Here is a 22,392-nt window from a genome sequence, read left to right as displayed (position 1 = left end):
CTGCAATGCAGATAACTCATAATCAGACATGATTGGAAAGTACAGTGAGAAGGGGAAGCATCGCACTGTATTCATAGACAGATACATTGACCCAACTCTGAGTACAGGTAGCCCTCACTTAGCAACCATTCATTTAGTGTCATTGGATTTACAATGGTATGAAAAAAAAAAGACTTATGGCCAGTCCTCACACTTACAACCGTTGCAGCGTTCCCCCTGGCCATGTGATCACAGATTTCTGGTATGACAACCAGTTTGCATTTATTTATTTGTTTGTTTGTTTGAATTTATATCACTGCCCATCTCCCCCGACAGGGGACTCTGGGCGGTTTACAATAAAAGATAATAAAGTATAAACCTAAAATTACAATCTAGAAATATAAATAAAATAAATAGATATAAAACCCAAGAGGAGATGGAATCCCAATCAATAGGGGGTGCTATGGTGCCAACCATCCCCAGGTGGAGCTGTTTCCTTTCCCATCCCAAGCAAGGCAGCAGAACCAGAATTTATGACCATCGCAGCATCCCATGGCCACATGATCACCCTTTTCGACCTTCCCAGTCAGTTTCTGGCGAGTGAAATCAATGAGGAATCATGTGATTTGCTAAATGACCACATGGTTTGCTTAAGGCCTGTGGCAATTTGCTTAAGGACCACCACAAAAAAGGTCATAAATCAGGTTGAATTCACTTAATGACCACTTTGCTTAGCAACTGAAATTCTGGTCTCAATTGTGGTTGTTAAGTGAGGGCTACCTGTATGTGGCTTTCAAAAAAATAGTGCTTCGTTTCTTCCACTTCAGGCAGTGGTGAGATTCAACACTAGCTCTATTCTATATCCATTCAAAGTGCTGCGGTATCAGGTATCATAGTGAACTAGGTGATATCACTGAGCTACATGGCTAATCATGTCTGGCGATCATTTGACACTAGTGACAGAAATCAAGATAGCAAGTGCAAAATCCATTCATCTGGAAAAGAAGAGAGGACAAGGCAAACAAATAAAAGCCTACTTTCATAACAATTGCCCCCAAATGGCTAAAACATGGAAATGTGTTCTGACACAGATTTTTTTTTCATTCAGTTAAGCAACACTTTTTGCAAGAAATAATTCAATGTGGTGGCGTTCAAAGGATTTCTTTAGAAAACATCTCTCTGAGGATGAATGCTACATTCTGCAGAGGAAAATGCTTGGTTGCTCACAAATATAATTCCTTCTAAAGTCTGAGAAAAGCATCAAGGAAGAGTTAACCACTGCCAGAGATTTGACTTCAGCCACAATGGAGGAATGGATGGTGAAGATGGTGGAACTTGCTGAGATGGCTAAATTGATTTCTTTGAGTAGAGATAAGACATTGTCTAATGCTGATTGAAAACCCCTTATTGACTTTTTGCAGGAAATAGGAAAAAAACGAAATTATGATGTATGGTTTTGATGATTAGAAAAAAATAAATAAATTATAGAAAAAATGTAAGTCATATTGTAACCATAGAGTAAGAGCTTAATTTACACTTATACTTATAACTGTTGCAAAAGAAAATCAGAAGTCATTTCTTTATATTTTTTTCTTTTTTCTTTTCTGCACTTTTAGCTTTGTTCCTTTCTTATTTCCTTCTTTTTTCTTCTCTCTTCATTCTAAATATCAGTTCTTGTTAGTTTTTATCATTCTTTTTGAAATTTTAATAAAGTTATATATATAAAAAAATTAAGTCTGAGAAAAGGATATTATAACATGTGACTTGTAGAGGGATTTTTAAAAATTGGTGTACCCATGGTGCACTATTTCTGCATTTGGTAATATGATTATAATTACAGACAAATAGCGCAGTCGCAGAACTGCCTTGGCCTTGTTCTGATAGTTTTTTCCCCCTAATAATATTCCGTGATATCACATATATTGTATAACAACTTTCTAATTAGGTCAGGACAGCACTGCAACAATACAGTAAGTACTGACTGATCCATAGAGAAGAATAACTGCAAGGTGTATTGCATTAGGAATACTTGAGAAGTAGGCTGTGGAGTATGGTACTGTCAGGTAAGGAATAAAGAGAAAAGCAAATATTGACAGTGAAGTTAAAAATGCCTTCAAGTTAAGCTCAGCTCTTGGTAGTTATATCCATGCAGTTTGCCCAAGAGCATTATAGAAGTACTTCATTGTTGTCTTTTCTGAGATCTTTCAACTTCCCAGTGTAGACAAGAGCCCTTGCAGTTTCCCCAGCCAAGTACTAACCAGAACTGTTCCCACTAATTGGACAGAAATCTTAAAACTTTGTATATTGGTATATTGCCCCAGAGATGGGGGGTGACATGGAGGAAGTGCATATGGTACAAGGAGGGTATACCCATACCAAGAAGGAACAGTAGAAAATTAAGTGTATCTGTAGCATGGCTGGAACCTATAGACAAAAGGCCACAGGATTGACTTGTGCTATTACATCTGGCTGACTGTGCGATCAACAACAACAACAACATACTGCATTAAATGCTGCAAGTTACATTTGGAAGATGCTGGGATGCAAGTATAATTTCTATCATTAATCACAGGAAAAATCTTGTACTCTGTTTAATCCCAGTTTAAGAATTGCAAATAAATTGGGGAGGTAGAAGTCCTGGGCAGATAGATTCAGTTTTTAAACCATCTGAACTCTTGCAAGAGGAATTTGGATTGCCTAAAATTGCAAAACGGCAGTATAGTCAATGACAACATCTCTTGATTTCAAAGTTTGCTCTAGATGCCTTTAGAGCATCTCAAACTCCCAAATTACCATTAGTGTTAGAATATACTTTGAAGGATTCTAAGTCTACAGTATTTTTTTCAATCAATAATTAAACAGAATTACCAAGGTAGATATTATTATTGGCAAGAACTCTGGAATGAAGTGTTAGAATATCCCTTATTAAATTAATGGCTAAGAATCTTAAAGAGTATCAAGCATGTTTCTTATGATCCTAAGATGAGACTTTGTAAGCATATGGATCAGTGTTTCTCAACCTTGACAACTTTAAGATGTCTGGACTTCAACTCCCAGAATTCCCCAGCCAGCATGATATTGATATAAAACAAAAGTAGTTTAACATCTAATAAATAGTGGGACAAGTCTATATCATATGAATAAGTGTCCCCTCACAGAACACTCAACAAAGTAGTCTTTTTCACGTGTACTGAATACTGCAAATTTATTTATTTTATTGATTGATTGATTTTTATGCTGCCTTTATTATTTTTATAAATAACTCAAGATGGTGAGCATACCTAATACTCCTTTCTCCTCCTGTGTTTGAAGAGTTTGCAGTCTATGTCGTTATGCTACAAGAGTAAAATGGGTGAGCAGACATTAATATTATATGGGCTTGTCCCACTATTGCATGATTTTGTTTTAATATCCATAAAGTGTTACAAAGCTCAATACAGCATTTCAAAGATAATATGATTTAAAATTTTGAATTATATACCCAAAACCTGGAACTTACCACTGTATGAAGAATTATGGATTTATTGAGCATGGGGTGCAGTAAAAAAGATTACTGTTCCTTGTTGGAAAGACAGTACAACCCAAGATTGCTACCTTGAATCACAGATATATACAGTATGTGTCAGTTTGTGTTCATGAGCTGGTTCTCTATCAGTGTAATAGAAAAACTAATCAATATTATTCCACGGTCAAGGCTAATGATCTGTCTAAAAATTAGGCCGGATGATTTCCTATATTGTGTAATCTGTTTCTGTTCTTTCCTCTTCTTTCCTTTTTTTCTGTTTTCCCCAAATTTTCACTCTTTCTTCTTCCCCCTCCCCCTCCCCCTTTTGTATATTAAAGCAATAAAATGTTTTTAGAAATAAAGAAGTTTACTTAGTTTTCTTCTCAACCCTAATCTAATAAGGTTCTGGGAAAGCTAACAAGGAAAAAGATTCTAGATGTCAACTATTTATGTCTCTTTAAGCAGGAGACAATTGAGATGTAATCAATAAACTGTGGACTCGCCAATACATGTATACTACCTATATTGGCCCTATTCAGACCGTATACTGATGAGGCATGAATGCTGTACCATTATTACTAGTCCTTTTAGAGGCTGGAGGGCAAGGGTCTCCTTCGTCTGAGTTATGGGAATGTCCATCAGTACTGAATTTAAATTAGCCTGTTGTTCTGTAGAACATGTACATTTTGAATCTGACCACATGGGGGAGCACTGGAGCAAATGTTCAACTGCTAAATAGGTAAAAGTCACCTTGGTTTGATTTCAGCATGTCAATGATTTGCATGAACATCTGTGCTAACTTCGAAAAATAGGTCTTGCTTTATTTTTGTTATTCTGTTGTTTTACTGATATCTCACTATTGTTGAGATAGCAAGTTTGCAATATTAATGTGTGTCTAGTTAATTGCAGATGCAGAACATATGGTCCAGCATTATTATAAATAGCTGATCTGTTTTCAGGACAGACAGAATTTTCTACTAATTTATTTCAATTATATTGCAACCGTCTATGTTGAGATAGGCAACTCAGAAAACAAAAAAATTGGGGAGAAAAAAATCTCAGAAGAAGCCAATGGCAAATCACTTCCATAATAGGGTCTACATGCATGGATGTAGTTACCAAAAATCAGCAAATACCCACCATCAGAAAATTGAATCTTTTCACATGATCAGAAACATAAATAAATCAATAAAACCAGGCAACAGTGCTCTACGATTTGCAACAAGACTGCTTTGGTCAACAGGGACTGAAACTATGTTTTTGTATGCAAACATAATGGCTTTGCTGAAAGTAAAATCTCTAGGGAAACCAGATTGCTCTTTTGTTTCAAAAGAGAGGGGAAAAGGAAATCACATAACTTAATTATTTGATTTTGATCTTTGTCAAGCACAATTTCAGCTTTCTCATAAATTTGATGGGATTCAGCTCACCCATTTCCCATTCTTTTATTAACAGGGTATTAATGGTTTCTCTTAATCATTTGGCCAGTACCACTCTGGCTAATTTAACTGAATAGTGGTTGGTAGGATGATACCCCCATCTTACGAACTATAGATTGAAAAGATTACAAAGAATTGGACAAAACCACATAAATCATGCCTCCCCAAACACTGTATTCAAATTGAGACTGATCTGACCAAATTTATCCTCAAAAGAATGAATCAGATTTTTCACAGTTAGCCCCTGAATATCTTCCTACTTAAGTATAAAGGCAAAATACAGATGCTGCAGAAGGCTAGTCTACTCTCTGCAAATACAGTGGGGGAGAATTACAATAATTAAGCCGCAAGGTGACTAAGACATGAGTGATTATCTGAAAGATCTCCCACTGTAGGAAGGTAAAGGTAAAGGTTTCCCTTGACGTAAAGTCCAGTCGTGTCCGACTCTAGGGGGCGGTGCTCATCTCCGTTTCAAAGCCTTGGAGCCGGCGTTGTCATAGACACTTCCGGGTCATGTGGCCAGTATGACTCACGGAACGCCGTTACCTTCCCGCCGAAGCGGTACCAATTAATCTACTCACATTTGCATGTTTTCGAACTGCTTGGTGTGCAGAAGCTGGGACGAGCAACGGGAGCTCACCCCGCCGCGCGGTTTCGAACCGCCGACCTTCCGATCGACAGCTCAGCGGTTTAACCCGCAGCGCAAAGGGGGTCAAAATATATAATTGGGTACCCTTGGTGTACTGATTATACCAAACCCTGAACTGACAGATGACTTCACCCAGTAGTTTCATGTAGCTGTGGAATAGGAGGGGAGAAAAAGTAGAACTCTGCAGCACACCACAAAGGAGGGGCCTAGGGGGCAATCTATCCCCCCTGACTAACACCAACTGGAACCAGCCCCAGAAAAAGAAAGAGAACCATCATAAAATGGGACCTGTATCTCTAGCCCAAGGAGTGAGCTCAGATCAATACCATGGTTGTGGGTATAGAAAGCTGCCAGAAATTAAAGAAGTACAAGGATGGATGTACTATCTCCACCCAGCTCTGCCACGGATCATCATTAAACATGATCAATGCTTCTCAGTACTAAATCCTGGCCTAAAGCATGACTGAAACAGGTCTAGATAATCTGATTCCTCCAGGGTTCTCATCAGTGGCAGACTGACCACCTTCTCAACAACCTTCCCCACCAAGGGAAGTTTGGAAAGTGTTGGGTCCAAGGACATCCTCCTCAAGGCAGGAGGTACCACCCTCTCTGTCAAGCAGGCCAACAACACAGCACAGACCCAGGAGGTGCCCAGATCCAATGAACAAGTGGCCAAGCACAGAGAATCCTGTCCACTTCCTCAGGAGTCACCAGTTCAAACTCATCCCAGATCACACCCCCAGATGATGATGGTTACTGCTACTATCATTTTAGCTCACTGCAGATGGAGAAAGAGGACTTTACTCTCTCCTATACACACCATCTAAAAGATGGCTTATAATTATGGATAATCATTTCCCTGTGGTTTCAGCTATCACCCTTCCCATAAGCAGGGCTATTTGACTGTTAAAGCCCTTAGGGCCTCTTAACATGGCTACTTCTAGAGTATCTATGATGTGACATCAACATTCTTATTTCTACTCTTAGTCCAGGCCAAATGCAAGGTACTAAGTGTGACTGAATACCAAAGGCCACAAAAGGAGGAAGAAAGGCAGGGGGGAGCCACAGCATGATCAATTGTCATATTTCACCCTGGTCTTAAAATCTGTTGCTGAGTGCTGGAAAGCGTTTGGCCCAAAAGATCAGAAAAAAATACACACCAGGCATTTCTATAAAAATAAGTGTATTTACAGAAAGCATAAAACATAAACAGGTTCCATATCCAGAATCCTGGATAGGCACAAATGCTTTACAAGCTCATAAACGCACACATGCAGAGCTGGACAAGCTGCTGCTGCTGGGCTAAACAGAACCTAAAACCTTCTGGTGGCTAGTCCAGGCAAATTCCTCCAGGCTTTTTCTTATTTGGTCATCCTTTCCACACCCCAACCTGAGGACAATTAAGTTTGACCTTCTGACTCTGCCAAAGTGATTTGTTACCATAGTAACTTAATTCCTCTAGCAGAAAACAATATACCAACATAATCAAATGGCAAATCTTAAGACATTAGCAAAACCAAACTTGATATTGCTGAGTGAGATGAGTGGTGACTAAATTTGAAATATAAATAAATAAATAAAATTATGAAAGGTGGGTGGACATGAAGGATGAAGCCATTTTTTTTTTTACTTTCTCCAGTGTCTTTATAACACCCAGAAATAGACTGAAGAAACTGAAGCTCTCTACCCAGTCTAGGAGCAATTAGGATCTGAGATACTGATCAAAAGATGGGAACCTATGTTCTTCCATTTCATCGTTTTCCTATCCCATGCCAGACACAATAGAGTTGATCTCCCCTAATACTTACATGTAAAAAAAGTTTCAGCTTGAAGGAGGATCTGACCATTCCAAAATCATGGTAAACATGTATAAACATGTACTTGAAGCTACTCTAGCAACAATATTCTGAACAATGAACAAAGAATTTTATCCATACGTAGAATAGTATCTAATTGTCTTTCTTCTTAGGTGTCTTCAAGTCACTTTTTGACTCCTGGAAACTGCCTGGACCAGTCCCTGCAACAGTTTTCTTGTCAAGGTTTCTCAGAAGTGGGTTGCCATTGCCGCTTTCTTAGGGCTGAGAGAGAGTGACTGGCCCAAGGTCACCCAGCTTTGTGCCTAAGGCAGGACTAGAACTTATGGTCTCCTGGTTTCTAGCCTGATGCCTTAACCACTACACCAAACTGACTCTTCTTTCTATCCCTAGACCATCCCAAAGTGTTTCTTTTAAACACTGCTATCTGATGGAGGACAGAACTGTATGGATTATATATAATTTTCATAAATTGGGTTCACTGAAATGACAAGTCTCTCCTAAATATTTCTATGTGAGATTTAGTCCTATTGATTTCTGTTAAATCTTTTCTAATTCTTATCTGGATGGAACTGCTGAAACACATTTGATTAAATATATTTATACATAAATGTATTTTAACAAGTGCTCCCAAACTTGTTTACAAAAGCAAACCCAGCAACTACACATAGGAAACTATGACATTAAAAACAAGGCCACAGAGCATGTTTATTGTATGGTATTTAGAAAATACCTATTCCTCTTTATCAATAATAACAACAATCCCAAAGTGGGGGAACTTAGAATTTGTTGTTTATTCGTTTAGTTGCTTCCGACTCTTCGTGACTTCATGGACCAGCCCACAGCAGAGCTTCCTGTCGGTCGTCAACACCCCCAGCTCCCCCAGGGATGAATCCGTCACCTCTAGAATATCATCCATCCATCTTGCCCTTGGTCGGCCCCTCTTCCTGTTGCCTTCCACTCTCCCTAGCATCAGCATCTTCTCCAGGGTGTCCTGTCTTCTCATTATATGGCCAAAGTATTTCAGATTTGCCTTTAATATCATTCCCTCCAGTGAGCAGTCTGGCTTTATTTCCTGGAGTATGGACTGGTTTGATCTTTTTGCAGTCCGAGGCACTCTCAGAATTTTCCTCCAACACCACAGTTCCAAAGCATCGATCTTCCTTCTCTCAGCCTTCCTTATGGTCCAGCTCTCGCAGCCATATGTTACTATAGGGAACACCATTGCTTTAACTATGCGGACCTTTGTTGTCAGTGTGATGTCTCTGCTCTTAACTATTTTATTGAGATTTGTCATTGCTCTTCTCCCAAGGATTAAGTGTCTTCTGATTTCCTGACTGCAGTCAGCATCTGCAGTAATCTTCGCACCTAGAAATACAAAGTCTTTCACTGCTTCATCACATCTGGGGCTAGTTGAGCTCATCCTCTGTTCCTCCCCAGTAGCATTTTGACCATCTTCCGACCTGGGGGTCTCATCTTCCGATGGTATACCGACATATCTCTGGTTGTACTGATCCATTGAGTTTTCATGGCAAGAATACTGGGGTGGGTTGCCATTACCTTCCCCAGGGATCGCATTTAGTCTGACCTCTCTGTCATGACCTTCCCGTCTTGGGTGGCCCTTCACGGTTTAGCTCATGGCATCATTGAGGTGCTCAAGCTCCAGCACCATGACAAGGTAACGATCCTTTGCTGAAGGGAACTTAGAATAGTTGGTATCAAAAAAAATAAAGATTGTAACATGATAGAATCTAAATCATCTAGCAAACTTCCACATGACTGGTTTAATTTGAATGTAGCTGGAACTATGCTTTGTTTGAATAAGCAAATTTGAAGCAAATTCCTCATGAACCACTCTTATGTATTTTATAACCAAGGCTATTTTACTATGCAAACAAAATGGAAAAAGATGAGGGAAAAAATAACATTTTATAGGAATTCTCACAGCTGCACACAAACAAAGCCAAGCATCTCAGCACCTGAGTATCTTACCTTTGTAAGCAGCATTCAAGGTTTCAAAGGATCGCGTCCATTATTAATGTCCCTGCTACACCATTCTAGTTCAACTTTCTTTGACAAAAGCAATAGTTATTTCAAGGGCTATTAATGCTCTAAAAATAATTTCTATCACAAGATATGTTTTAGCTGCTCTTTGGTGTTCCAGAAGTATTCCTTTATGCTGTGAATTGCTTAGACAACAGTAGCAGTTTTCCAGCACAGTAAATTGTGATATATTGTAAGATTTATTTGAGGTTGGTGTATTTTTTCAAGTATACTTTCTTGTTGGTTAAAATCTGGGCTTGCCTATCTTTACTTAAAAGAAAGTCTATTACTCTAATTTTCTGTATGCTGTATGAAGATAAATATGCACTGAATTATACGGGACATAAAATTACCAGCTGAAATTTTTTTGTAATTATTTTGTCATATTGTTCCAACTGAAACATTTTTTGTGATTATTCCATTTTCTGGGAGACGGGAGCCATTCCAAGTATTGTGAATGCATAAGTATTCACTGTTCAGCCTGAAGAGGCCAAGTGTACATGAGGGCTCCAACTGAAAATATTTGAATTACTTGCAAAGTGCTTATGTCCATTGCCTCAAATAGTCCTTCCCATTTTAAAAAAAAAAAGTTCCTTTAGAGCAGGCAGAGGTGGTGCTGAATTCAATGATTTCCAGGGAAATTTCTTTTCAGGCTAGGAATTGGAAATGGCCTGGTTAAAGTCATGAACCTTTGAGGAATGAATCCAGGCTTCATTCAATTAGGTATATAGGAAAAATGATAGACATTATATAAAAAAAATGGAAAGTTGGAAAGGAAAGTATGAAATGTTGTCTACTGCAGTCATTTTACTCTTTTATTAGTTTTATTCATGTTGTCAGCATGCCACATTATGGAGACTAGATAGGTTCTGCAGGGGCAGAAATGAAGGCAGCCTTCTCCTTAAGCTTTTCACCTATATATTCTTTTCCTGTACTGTATTGGAAAACTCCATTCTTATTCAAAATCTGCTAATACCTCCTTCATTTACCTTTTTCTTACTAGCTTTACATACAGAATGGAAGACTGAAGATAGAGTTTGGTCCTCTCAGAGATTCTCACTAAATACATTTTACTTTTCAAGCATTTCTTCTATCCCTTCTCCTGCCAAAGGCATCTTGAGCTAATAAAAAAAAAAGTCTTTTTGCCAGGTGCATTCATTTTGTTTCCAGAAAGGGAGATCATGGTTACAACTCTTTCCACTTTTTAAAAATGTTAATAAACATTTTTTTTTCTCTAAATGCACTCAGTTGGTTAACAATTTTTATGATATTGTCAAAGTAATTAAAATACATTATTGAGGAACAGGCCAGGTGCTATAATGGATTAGTCCTAAGTGCACCTTTTATATATAGTTTGTCTTCTTTTAACATAAATGGAATGAAAATCCAGATATGAAAAGGAAAATTTATGGCAGACCCAAAGGTTCTTGTGTAAGTAATTGCACACATTATTTTCCTAAATAAGGGTTAATTGAAGTTCAGCTCTCGTGATGTTGCTGAATTGCAGCTTACATTATCCATATCAGGCAGAACCAATAATCAGGGATTATGGGAGTTGTAGTCCAAAACATGTCAAAGTCTATAAATCAGGAATGCATACTATAATGCAGTACTATAATGTCCCAGAAGACATTGCAGCAGACAGGAAGAGGAGGGACAGTGTTTCAAGGTATTATATAATAAAGAGTTTTAATTTGTAACGAATTGTCAAAATAATTACAAATTCTAACCAGTTGGCTAACCCATTTTCTTCCAGTCAAGAATGCTGCCAAATGGATCTGGGTTATAGCTGAAACAACATCCATGATTCCCATCATAGGACTTGTTAAAACCAACCCCAATAATTGCTGTACAGGATTTGGAACGCCCCAGGATGCAAAGCTAAGTCTGATATACAATATACTTCTGATAATTGTGAGGTTAGTTATCCCATTCTGTATCATGTGCTTCTGTTCCCAAAAGATGACTACCTTTCATAAGAATTAGAGTGGACAGCTTCCTACTGCCCTGCATATAAATCTCTCCCCTCAAATTGTGTCAGCCCCACTACGTAAACCAATCCAGAACATCAGTTCCACAGGAAGACTAAAAATACTTTTATTGAGATTGGCTATAATAATGTAAGTTTGGTGTTGTGGTTAAGGCATCAGGCTAGAAACCGGAAGATCAGGAGTTCTCATCCCGTCTTAACCGCAAAGCCAGCTAGGTGCCCTTGGGCCTGTCACTCTCTCCCTTCCCTTGGCAATGGAAAACCACTTCTGAAATCTTGCCAAGAAAACTGCAGGGACTTGTCCAAGCAGTCACCAGGAGTCAAAAACTGACTGGAAGGCACAACAACAACTTTTTTCTTTTTAAGATGGTGCCAAGACCAGGTATGTTACCGAGCAGGTCCCAATGGTAGATGGTAGTTTGTTTTTAATACGTTGCAGCAGGTTGATAGTTTGGAGAGCTGGATGAAGAAGTGGTGGAGTTTCTGTGGATTTGGGCTTTTCCCCCACTGGACCTGGTGGATGCTGCTTTTTATCAAGCCTGTGTTGTTTATTTCTCTCATTAAGCTGGGCTGTGGCTTGGGACAGAATTACATGTGGCGCTGGGGGCTCACCTCCTTGGTTGGGCAGCTGCTGGCTGGACTGTTGGCTGAAGTGCTGCTTCCCCAGGACTGGCAGTTGGAAAACTGGCTGGCTGAGTGTACCAGGTATATGGAGCAGCTGCAGCACATGGATCAACTACGGCACACTGAGCAGCGTTCGACAGCACGGCAATGGAGAAAAGCACACCAGTGATGACAGAGGAGGCTTTTAGCTGGCTGATGCAGAAAGTGTGAGCTCTGGTGTGGTGACAACAGAGGCAACAAAGGCAATTTGGAAATTAAGATCAAGGGATTTGGGGGGGTAGGGAATGGGCTGCAGCAGACACGAGGTCGGGCTGGGATGTCATTTTCAGCTCTATCCGTGCAGCTGTGGCTCCCCTCCCCCTGTCCACCTGTGCAGCCATTTTGCTCTCTCTGCAGGTTGGAGAATTGAGTGGAGGGACTGGCAAATCTGCAGACTCCATGGACAGGTGGACTGGGATTGGTGGTAGGAGAGAGTGTTTCATCCCCTGAATAGGGTCTGTTTCCCTGCCTACGGGTGAGAGCCTGGGGGAGGGGGACTGATTGATCACCCTCAGAGTTATTTGATGTTGTTTGTGTGAGCTCCTACCAATCGAGTAAGAGTGGATTGGTGGGGGGACGATGAGACTATAGGGTGGAGGTGCTGAGTGCTAGAAGAAACAGAAGCACCCTGGGTTGACAGCATGGAAGGAGGCTGTAACTGGAGGTGTACATATGGGCGGGGGGGGGGGCTACAGGCTTGGTCATGGATCAGTTTAGCCAGGGGTAAGGGGGAGGCCTTGGAGGAGTGGGGGCAGGCTGTAACATCCCGGTAGTGACAGGCATGGGAAGATATGGGAGATGAGGAGCGGGCCGCATGTGCGGAAGGGGCCAGAGGTGTACTGTTCCTGTGGCATGTTCCAGCTCCTCGAGCTCACTCCCGGGCCCCAGTTGGCAGACTTTCAAGGCCCTAGGCTGTCAGCTGCTGCTACTGAATGCCAGGTTGGTTTGTAATAAGGCCACCCTCATCCATGATTTGATCATGGATGAGAAAGCTGACCTGGCTTGTATTATAGAGACCTGGCTGGGAGAGGAGGGGGGAGTCCCCCTCTCTGAGATATGCCCAGCTGGTTTCTGGGTGTGGCACCAGCTGAGACCCCAGGGTAGGGGTGGTGGGGTGGCGGTTGTCATCCGAGATACTTGGGAGGCATCCAGTGGCGCTGCTCCTCAGATTGCAGGGTGCAAGACCCTGCTTGTTAAGTTGGGCTCTAAGAGGGATCAGTTGGGACTGTTGCTATTGTACCAGCCTTCCTGCTGCATAGCAATCCCCTGCCTGAGCTCCTTGACTCTGTAGCTGGGTTGGTGGTAGAGTTCCCCAGGCTTATGGTCTTGGGGGAATTTCACGGTTGAGCTGACACCAATGGTTTTTAAGATCTCTTGGCTGTATTTATATTTTAATTTTTGTATTGTTTTAATTGTTGATTGTTTTTATTATTGTTAATTGCCCAGAGTCGCTGGTCTGAGATGGGCAGCTATATAAATTGAATAAATAAATAAATAATCTTGCAAGTCTGATTGTGCTGTGCCTCCTCCCCCTTCTTATATGTCTGCTTGAGCTGCATCCAAATGTTATCTTGTTGTTCTGAACTTAAAGAATGTTTTGGCCCTTTTTGCCTAGGGTTCCTGTATTTTTATGTCAAGGTCATCTTGCTTATTCTGTCCTAGGTTTGGCTATATTTTCACTCCATATCACATTATGTACAATGTCAGGATTGCATCTGAGATAATGATCTGGGAGCTTTCTGATCACAATCACGATCTCATCAAGTCTGCTTTTTGCCTTTTTAAACCATTACCCCAATCTTCTACCTCCTAATGGGTGATCACTTCAGAAAGCTGCTATTGAGTAAAGTAAAATCTCTTTACAAGAACCACACCCTACCATAAGGAAGTGATAATGAATGTGGGGATTGTTTTTCTTTTAAAAAACAAACTACTATGTTATGTTTTACAATGTTTGAGGTCATATTCTGAGCAGGCACCCATGTCAAATCACCTCTACATAGAACATGAAGGATGATGATGCTCTCAAAAATAGACTTGAAGGGCATTTTCAGTGGTCACCTTCATGATTTGAGCTATTTCCATGACAACTTCACAGCTTTGAAAGTAATAGCCAATTCAGACAGAATGAAGATAAAAGCTATACTACCAACTTTATACTAGTAGAGGAAGTATTTCTTCTATGCGCAAAGTTCTGTACAGGTTGAATTAACTGAAACTGTGAACATTGGTAAAAACACAATTTGGAACTAATTACATTTTAAATTGATCCACATGGCTGATTTAAATTCTGTTGCATATTTGTTAGACAACTCATTTCCTATAACTGTGAATCCATCTATCAGGTCAGTTGTAATCAGAATAATAAAGAGGGTGTGTATGGATGCATCCCTAAAAACTACTCGGAAGTTCATTTCCAAGGTCACATATTACTGCCCAACATGGGCTAGCTAACTTATGGGCACAATACTCAAAGTAGCGGATTATTTTCTATAGACTATACAGAAAGCAAGGAACAGGAGTAGAGATTTGTCGTTGACAGATAAAGTACTATAAGGGGTCAAGTGACAAAAACACTATAAATTATGGCTAAAACATCGCCTACCGTATGCTATCAGTCATATCCTAATTTTTATTAACTCTTTGTACCTAGATTCTTCCACTTAGATTCTTCTAAGATTAACATCTAAAATGGATGAGTGTATATCTAATTAAGCTGTAATTAGGTCTATCTTAAGAGTTTCTCTAGTTGTGATATTGGCTTGGAGCTATCACTAAAAATAACCGTCCAGTGCTGATTTTTTTTCTTTTCTTTCTAATGTTTACGCAGATTAATCTATCTGTTTCCTTACAAGAGAATTAGAAAAGCTGTGATCATTTAGATGTTGTCGGACTCCATATGTCATTAGCCCCAGCCAGGATATTCAGTATTCAGGGCTATAAGGACTGTAGTCTAGTAACTGCTAGAAACAGAAATCCATCATATGGTTAGCCATAATCATTCTGAAAGTACTTAATTATTTTAATAGCCTTTTGGCATCGTCATCTGTTTTTCAACTGTGTATTGCATGTTTAAAACATGGTTGCAATGATGCCCATATTAATGAATAGCTCGATTGTTTATAATATATCTTGTTAGGTTAAGCCATATCTATAACAACCAATGTAAAATAAACTGTTGTTGTTTATTCATTTAGTCACTTCCGACTCTTCATGACTTCATGGACCAGCCCACACCAGAGCTTCCTGTCGGTTGTCAACACCCCCAGCTCCCCCAGGGACGGGTCCGTCACCTCTAGAATATCATCCATCCATCTTGCCCTTGGTTGGCCCCTCTTCCATTTGCCTTCCACTCTTGTACGCAGAACACATCATGCGACATGCTGGGCTTGAGGAATCCAAGGCTGGGGTTAAAACTGCTGGAAGAAACATTAACAATCTCAGATATGCAGATGATACCACTTTGATGGCTGAAAGCGAAGAGGAACTGAGGAGCCTTATGATGAAGGTGAAAGAAGAAAGTGCAAAAGCTGGCTTGCAGCTAAACCTCAAAAAAACCAAGATTATGGCAACCAGCTTGATTGATAACTGACAGATAGAGGGAGAAAATGTAGAAGCGGTGAAAGACTTGTATTTCTAGGCGCGAAGATTACTGCAGATGCTGACTGCAGTCAGGAAATCAGAAGATGTTTAATCCTTGGAAGAAGAGCAATGACCAATCTCGATAAAATAGTTAAGAGCAGAGACATCACACTGACAACAAAGGTCCGCATAGTTAAAGCAATGGTATTCCCAGTAGTAACATATGGCTGCGAGAGCTGGACCATAAGGAAGGCTGAGAGAAGGAAGATAGATGCTTTTGAACTGTGATGTTGGAGGAAAATTCTGAGAGTGTCTTGGACTGCAAGAAGATCAAACCCGTCCATCCTCCAGGAAATTAAGCCAGACTGCTCACTTGAGGGAATGATATTAAAGGCAAATCTGAAATACTTTGGCCACATCATGAGAAGACAGGACACCCTGGAGAAGATGCTGATGCTAGGGAGAGTGGAGGGCAAAAGGAAGAGGGGCCGACCAAGGGCAAGGTGGATGGATGATATTCTAGAGGTGACGGACTCATCCCTGGGGGAACTGGGGGTGTTGACGACTGACAGGAAGCTCTGGCGTGGGCTGGTCCATGAAGTCACGAAGAGTTGGAAGCGACTAAATGAATAAACAACAAAAGAGTCAATAGGGACATGGTGGAGCTGTGGGTTAAACCACTGAGCTGCTGAGCTTGCTGATCGGAAGGTCGGCGGTTCGAATCCGCGTGACAGGGTGAGCTCCCATTGCTAGTCCCAGCTCCTGCCAACCTAGCAGTTCGAAAACATGCAAATGTGAGTAGATTAATAGGTACCGCTTCAGCAGGCAGGTAACGGCGTTCCATTTAGTCATGCCGGCCACATGACCACGGAAGTGTCTACGGACAAACGCCGGCTCTTCGGCTTTGAAACGGAGATGAGCACTGCCCCCTAGAGTCGGACACGACTGGACTTAATGTCAAGGGAAACCTTTACCTTTACCCTAAGAGTCAATACCATCTTGCTGGCACATCACCCATCCACCCACCGACCCACCCATCCATATCACATGTATGTATATGTGTTTATGTATTCCTGTGTCAGTTTTCCAACAATAGTATATCTACAGACAATTTCTATTTGTCCATAGATATGCCATTAGCAAACTTGGTATTACCAGAGTAAGGCAACTATATATTGTGCCACTGGGGAAAAAATATTAAGAGGTTCATTAGCAGTACTGTATAATTAAAGCAACCAAGACATGCCATTTTAATGGTTTAAATTATTATATATTGAACTAGAAGTCTCTCTAATGCACTGAGAACATGAACTCTCCTTATTAGGTTACATAATCCAATATCACATAAGTGGCAAATCCAGTTTCTGAGGTGTGTCCTTATATGAGAGAAAAGGTAAAGCATGAGGAATTTTTGAGAGTTGTAAGAGCTGTTTCATTTCCAGTAGGCTTCCTTTGTAAATCTCTGATCCTTTCATCATTAAAAAGAACCTTAAAAATTAAAAGTATGTTCCTGGTCAATTGGATTTTTTTTTCACCCAATTAATGCACTTATATTCTCTTTAATGCTTGACAATCTCATCCACACTTCCTAAAGGAGACTTGTGTTTCAGTCTGTGAGATACTATTTTGAGCTGGATGTACATTAAGGCTACAATCCTCTTGCATTTATGAGGGAGGAAGTAAAGTGGGGTGAGTAGGATTGACCATACAGGTGAGTAGGATTGACCAACCATTCTTGTAAAATGTTCACTCACACATATAGCAAAATTAAGAATAAGTTATTTTCTGTAGAATGGCAAAGTTCTGACAGTACACAAAGGATATGAAGCCAGAAGTAGCCTTACTATTAGGCACAATGAGGAAGCTGCTTCAGATTGGATGAGAGCTCCAGGCAAGTGCTGTAAGCTAAACCCTTGGCAGCCTGAAGATGTGTGGACTTGCTGGCTAGAGAATACTGGGAGTTGAAGTATGCACATCTACAAGTTGCCAAGGTTGAGAAATACTGAGTTAGACTGAGAACTGGGGGAAAAAAAACAAAAATCTGGAATCAAGCAAACAAAAAAACTGGAAGCAGGTACTGGCAAATCATTTTCATATTTTTGTCAAAAATCTCCTAATGAGATAGGTTAATAATAATAAAGGGCTGAATGAATAATAAAGTAATAATAATAATAAACTCTTACAGCCACTACCAGAAAATCTACTTTCTTCAACTCACATATGAAGGTCTCCAAAGAATCTACCCCAGCTATCCCAGTCCTCCCAACCTTGGGTCCCTCCAGATGAGTAGAGCAACACTCAGAATATCCTAGCCAGCATGGGCATTGCTGAGGATTCTAGGAATTGAAGTCTACTTGACTGAAGGGATCCAAATACAGAAAAGTAGAGCTGCCTCTGAGGAAATGCTCAGAATCAAGTATGTTGCCTGCCTTTTTGGGTGCTGCCTGGCCATCTCAGAATGGCTGGAGACTCTAGGACAGTGCTTTTCAAATTTGGGAACTTTAAGATGCATGGACCAACTCCCAGAATTCCCAGCCAGCATAAGTCATCCAATTTCCAATAGCAGGGTCTCTTGTGCCACTCCATAGGGAGCTTTTTCTGGATAAAATGCTAAAGATCATTTGATCTTGATGTGACTTCAAGTGAATCCCTAGGTTGAGGCCATGTAGGATTTTTTCTGGCAACATTATGAAAATAATTTGCCAATACCTGCTTCCAGTTTTTTGTTTAGTTTCCAGTCCAGCTTATAGCTCTGGCAGGTAGCTGTCCTTCACGTATACAGTATATATTCAAGTATCCAGTACTAAGAGGCTTGCACCTCTTCGCTTTTTTTAAGATCAGCCATGGCTGGACTTGCGACATTTTTCTGGATAGCTGCCTTCAATATTATGAACTAACATATTACACCATTTAAAAAGTAACATCCACAAAATAAAAAGTTTTAAAGTTTTGGTTTTTTTAATCAAGGTATCTTCAGTTCCAAAATCAGTTCAGAGCTGTTTGAAATTATTAATTTGATTTTATCCTCTCTGGTACCTCTTGGGATTTCTTGCTTTCCTTGTTACCCAATTAGGATAAAAGTAGGAAAGCTTCCTGTGCTAACTTTGACAGCTTAACCCATTATTCATGTAAGTAGCTTGCCAAGAAGAGAGACACGGTGCGTCTTCAACAGCTGTTTGCCTCATGCATTTTTTTTTTTTTGCTTTTATAACAAAATTTTCCAGAGATTATTTGTTTGCATTTTTCACAAAAGTTTGCCACACTTATAATTTATCATCTTATCATCTCAGCTACTATATGAGCCTCCCTCAAAGTCTCAAGTACATCCATGGAAACCACACTGGTCATTACCAAATAGAGACAGAAAGGTGCAATTATTAAATACATCCCTGGAGGAAAACTTTAATTTGATTTAAATTAATTTAACTATAAATGAGATAGAACCAAATTTAGCTTTTGTCCTTGTATCACCCAATACTTTTCAAAGATTGTCCCCCAACATTCCACTCAAAATCTAGGTGTGGTTTTTGGCAGGGAAAAGATTTTATACCTCTGATCTATATGAATGTATATGGAAAATCATCAGCATCAGCATCATCATCATCATCATCATCATGATCATCATCAGATAGGATGATTAAAACCAGTGTTTCTCAACCTTGGCAACTTTAAGACGGGTGGACTTCCACTCCCAGCATTCCCCAGCCAGCATATCCACCCATCTTAAAGTTGCCAAGGTTGAGAAACACCGGTTAAAACTGAAAGACGAGGAGGAGGATTACAATGTATGGGTGGTGTCTGAGCCATGTCCATATCTAATTACATTGTCTAACATTTCTGAGAGGTAGAGCAGGCTGGTGGCATGGAAACCGGCATAGTTTCCTGATGGAGATCCAGTTATTCCTCTTCTTCTTGCTTTTCAGGAAGATGTTTAAAATGGAACTGTTTCAGAGAGGTTTTAACTGTGTTCATGATCTGTGCAAGAATGCAGATTTATTTATTTTTATTCTCTTTACTTTTATGGTATTTTATTTTTGGTTGTATTACATCTTTTGGTTTAGGTTTTTATGATTATTATTTTATTAATATTTTAATCATGCTTTAATTTTTTCCTGTAATAGATATCATATAAAGGAGTCATTAGACTGTGGCATGGCAGAAATGCTGAAATGAGTCAATGGCATCCATGCAAAGCAGCTCTTCCACTTGCCAGAATTACTCCTAAAAGCAGTCCATGGTTGAGACGTTTTTCTTAAGAAAATAAAATAAGAAGTATGCAGTCCTCCCTGGTTTCAGCTTCTTACCCTGTCTAGAGCTGCAGACAGTAGCCAAATCCAATACTGTAGTACTAATATAAGACAGAGGTCTCTTGAACCATTCTACATTTGGTGAGTGAAGAGGTGGGATTGATGAGGGTGAATGCCATGTTGTATCAGACCAGAAAACATCTGGGGATGTGTTTTGGACGGCACTGGAGCTGTATTGTTATTACATGCTCTTTGCATGTAGGAGCACACCTCCAGGGCAACGGATACGCAAACTAGCTTCTTCATGATATCCTTCAATGTTATCCACAGACTCTCAAAATTATACCAGTAAAAGTACATTGGGTAATTTTTAAAATTTTTAAAAATGCTGAAACTGTACAAATATTGTCAACTTTCAGCACTGTTGCATGAGATTTTCCAAAATTTCAAGCAAGAACACAATAGGGGGACAGCTGTGTTATTCTCTGGTGGTAAAAATCAGAAGGAATCAGGTAGCGGCTAGATTACCAAACTGTATTAAAAGGCATAAGCTATAATGAGCTGCAGCTCGTTTCACCAGATGCATAGGGTGGCTAGACTAATGTAGAAACATCTTGGAGATTTCACAATCTTTCCTGAGAACTCTGGAGTAAGAGTTGCCAAAATGTCACAAGGTTTTATTATTTCCCTTTTTTCTCTTCCATGGAAGGGATAGCCACATGTTTGTGAAAGATCCTGCAAAGACAACCTAGTGACTAATCACTGGGTTGTTGTTCCCTGTCATAGGCTATTCATGCTGGCTAGGGAATTCTGGGAGTTGAAGTCCACACATTTTAAAGTTCCCAAGTTTGAAAAACACTAACCTAGAGATTAACCTAGCCCTCCATAAACCGATGCTTTCTAGGTATGTTGGGACTGCAACTCCCAGAATTCTGAGCAAGCTGGCAGGGAAAGCTGGGAGTTGTAGTCTGGAAGGCACAAGATGAGAGAAAACTGCATTAACTTGTGTAACTATGTGCTAGGATCTAAACCTGAATCTTGTGATAGAATCTGGGTATTCATGAGATTAAAGCATGGGAAAACATACTTTAATTATGAACTGATGGTTGAACAGAAAATATATGCATTCTTGCCAAAAAGACCCACCTTTCAAGCTTGCAGTGTCGGAGGACATTTGCTACTATGAGGCTGAATTAATTAGGACATTGCCAGGGTGAACTGGTAACCACTTTCCATACAAATACTGTAAAAACATCCAATTAAATATTTCATGATGGAGCCTGGACTATAATTCCTGAAAATTAAGTTATTGAGATATCCCGGATTTCATGCTAGCAATCAGTTTAAGTTGGTTAAGTTCAGGTATTTAATAAGGTGTGGTAATTTTTAAAGGTTTGCTAATGTAAATAAGGAAGTGGTGGTGAGCATGAGGTATCATGGCATTTCATTCTATGACTCAATGATAAAAATAATTCTTATTCTAATTACACAGCATGTGCTTGATGAAAACAAGCAGGAGTTTTATAAAGTACCTCATTGTATTCCCTGGTTACTAAAAACTTCTTGTGCAAAATCAGGTCAAGCAGAACTTTATAGATAGATTTGTTCCTTTAACTATGGGACTCTTGGCTAGATTTCAGAGGTTCACTGAAGCAATGTTATTATTTCTGCAGTTTTCAGAATGAATTTTGCAACACTTCTACTGCAGTGGCTCTGCCTACCCAGCTCAGTCAAATAAACTTCCAGTAACTACTGAATCATTAACCACTGTCAATACAGTATGCAAATCAGGCAGAGACTCTTCTTGTGAGCTGTATTCATTATATCCTGGCTGTTCGCTCATATCATGGTCAAGACATACCTTGTAAAAGAAAATATCCATTCTATAGAATGGTAAGTAGTCTCAGAGAAGAAAGAATCAAATTAAATTAAGTTTATTATCTGGCATATTGTGAAAACTTTTCTATGCTTTGTATTTATGACTGTAATTAGATACAAATGCTTAGATGCTTAAATTAACAGTATCAATGATAACAACAATCTTTTATCCTGATTTTAAACAACTGTGTAAGGAATTTTTTTAAATTGTTCTCATTTTAGCATTGATACTAAAGTCTGCTTCCTCAGTCATAATGATTATGCAGTTTGAAATTATTAATAAGGAAATTATTGGATAGTTGTATATTGAAATTTTTATTCCCAAATATCCATAATTTAAACACATACACACACGTTCAATCCATGCCTATTCTGGACTTGTCTTCTTCTTTAAGAAACCTTATGTGTAATTACTTTTCAAAAATGAGGCATCATGTATGGTGTTTTGTTGTTATGCAATCAATACCAACTTTTGTTCTCAGTTATCTGCTATTGATAGTTTGATCCTTCTCCTTGGTCTTGAATTAAATTTAGATTGAATTAGCAACATTAATTCTGACTGAAATCAAATGGTAAACTTGGCTAATTCAAGTCTGATGAAGT

This window comes from Candoia aspera, chromosome 6 (assembly GCF_035149785.1).
Source record: "Candoia aspera isolate rCanAsp1 chromosome 6, rCanAsp1.hap2, whole genome shotgun sequence".
NCBI classification, from domain to species: domain Eukaryota; kingdom Metazoa; phylum Chordata; class Lepidosauria; order Squamata; family Boidae; genus Candoia; species Candoia aspera.
The sequence above is the reverse complement of the archived record's forward strand: the minus strand, read 5'-3'. Positions refer to the sequence as shown.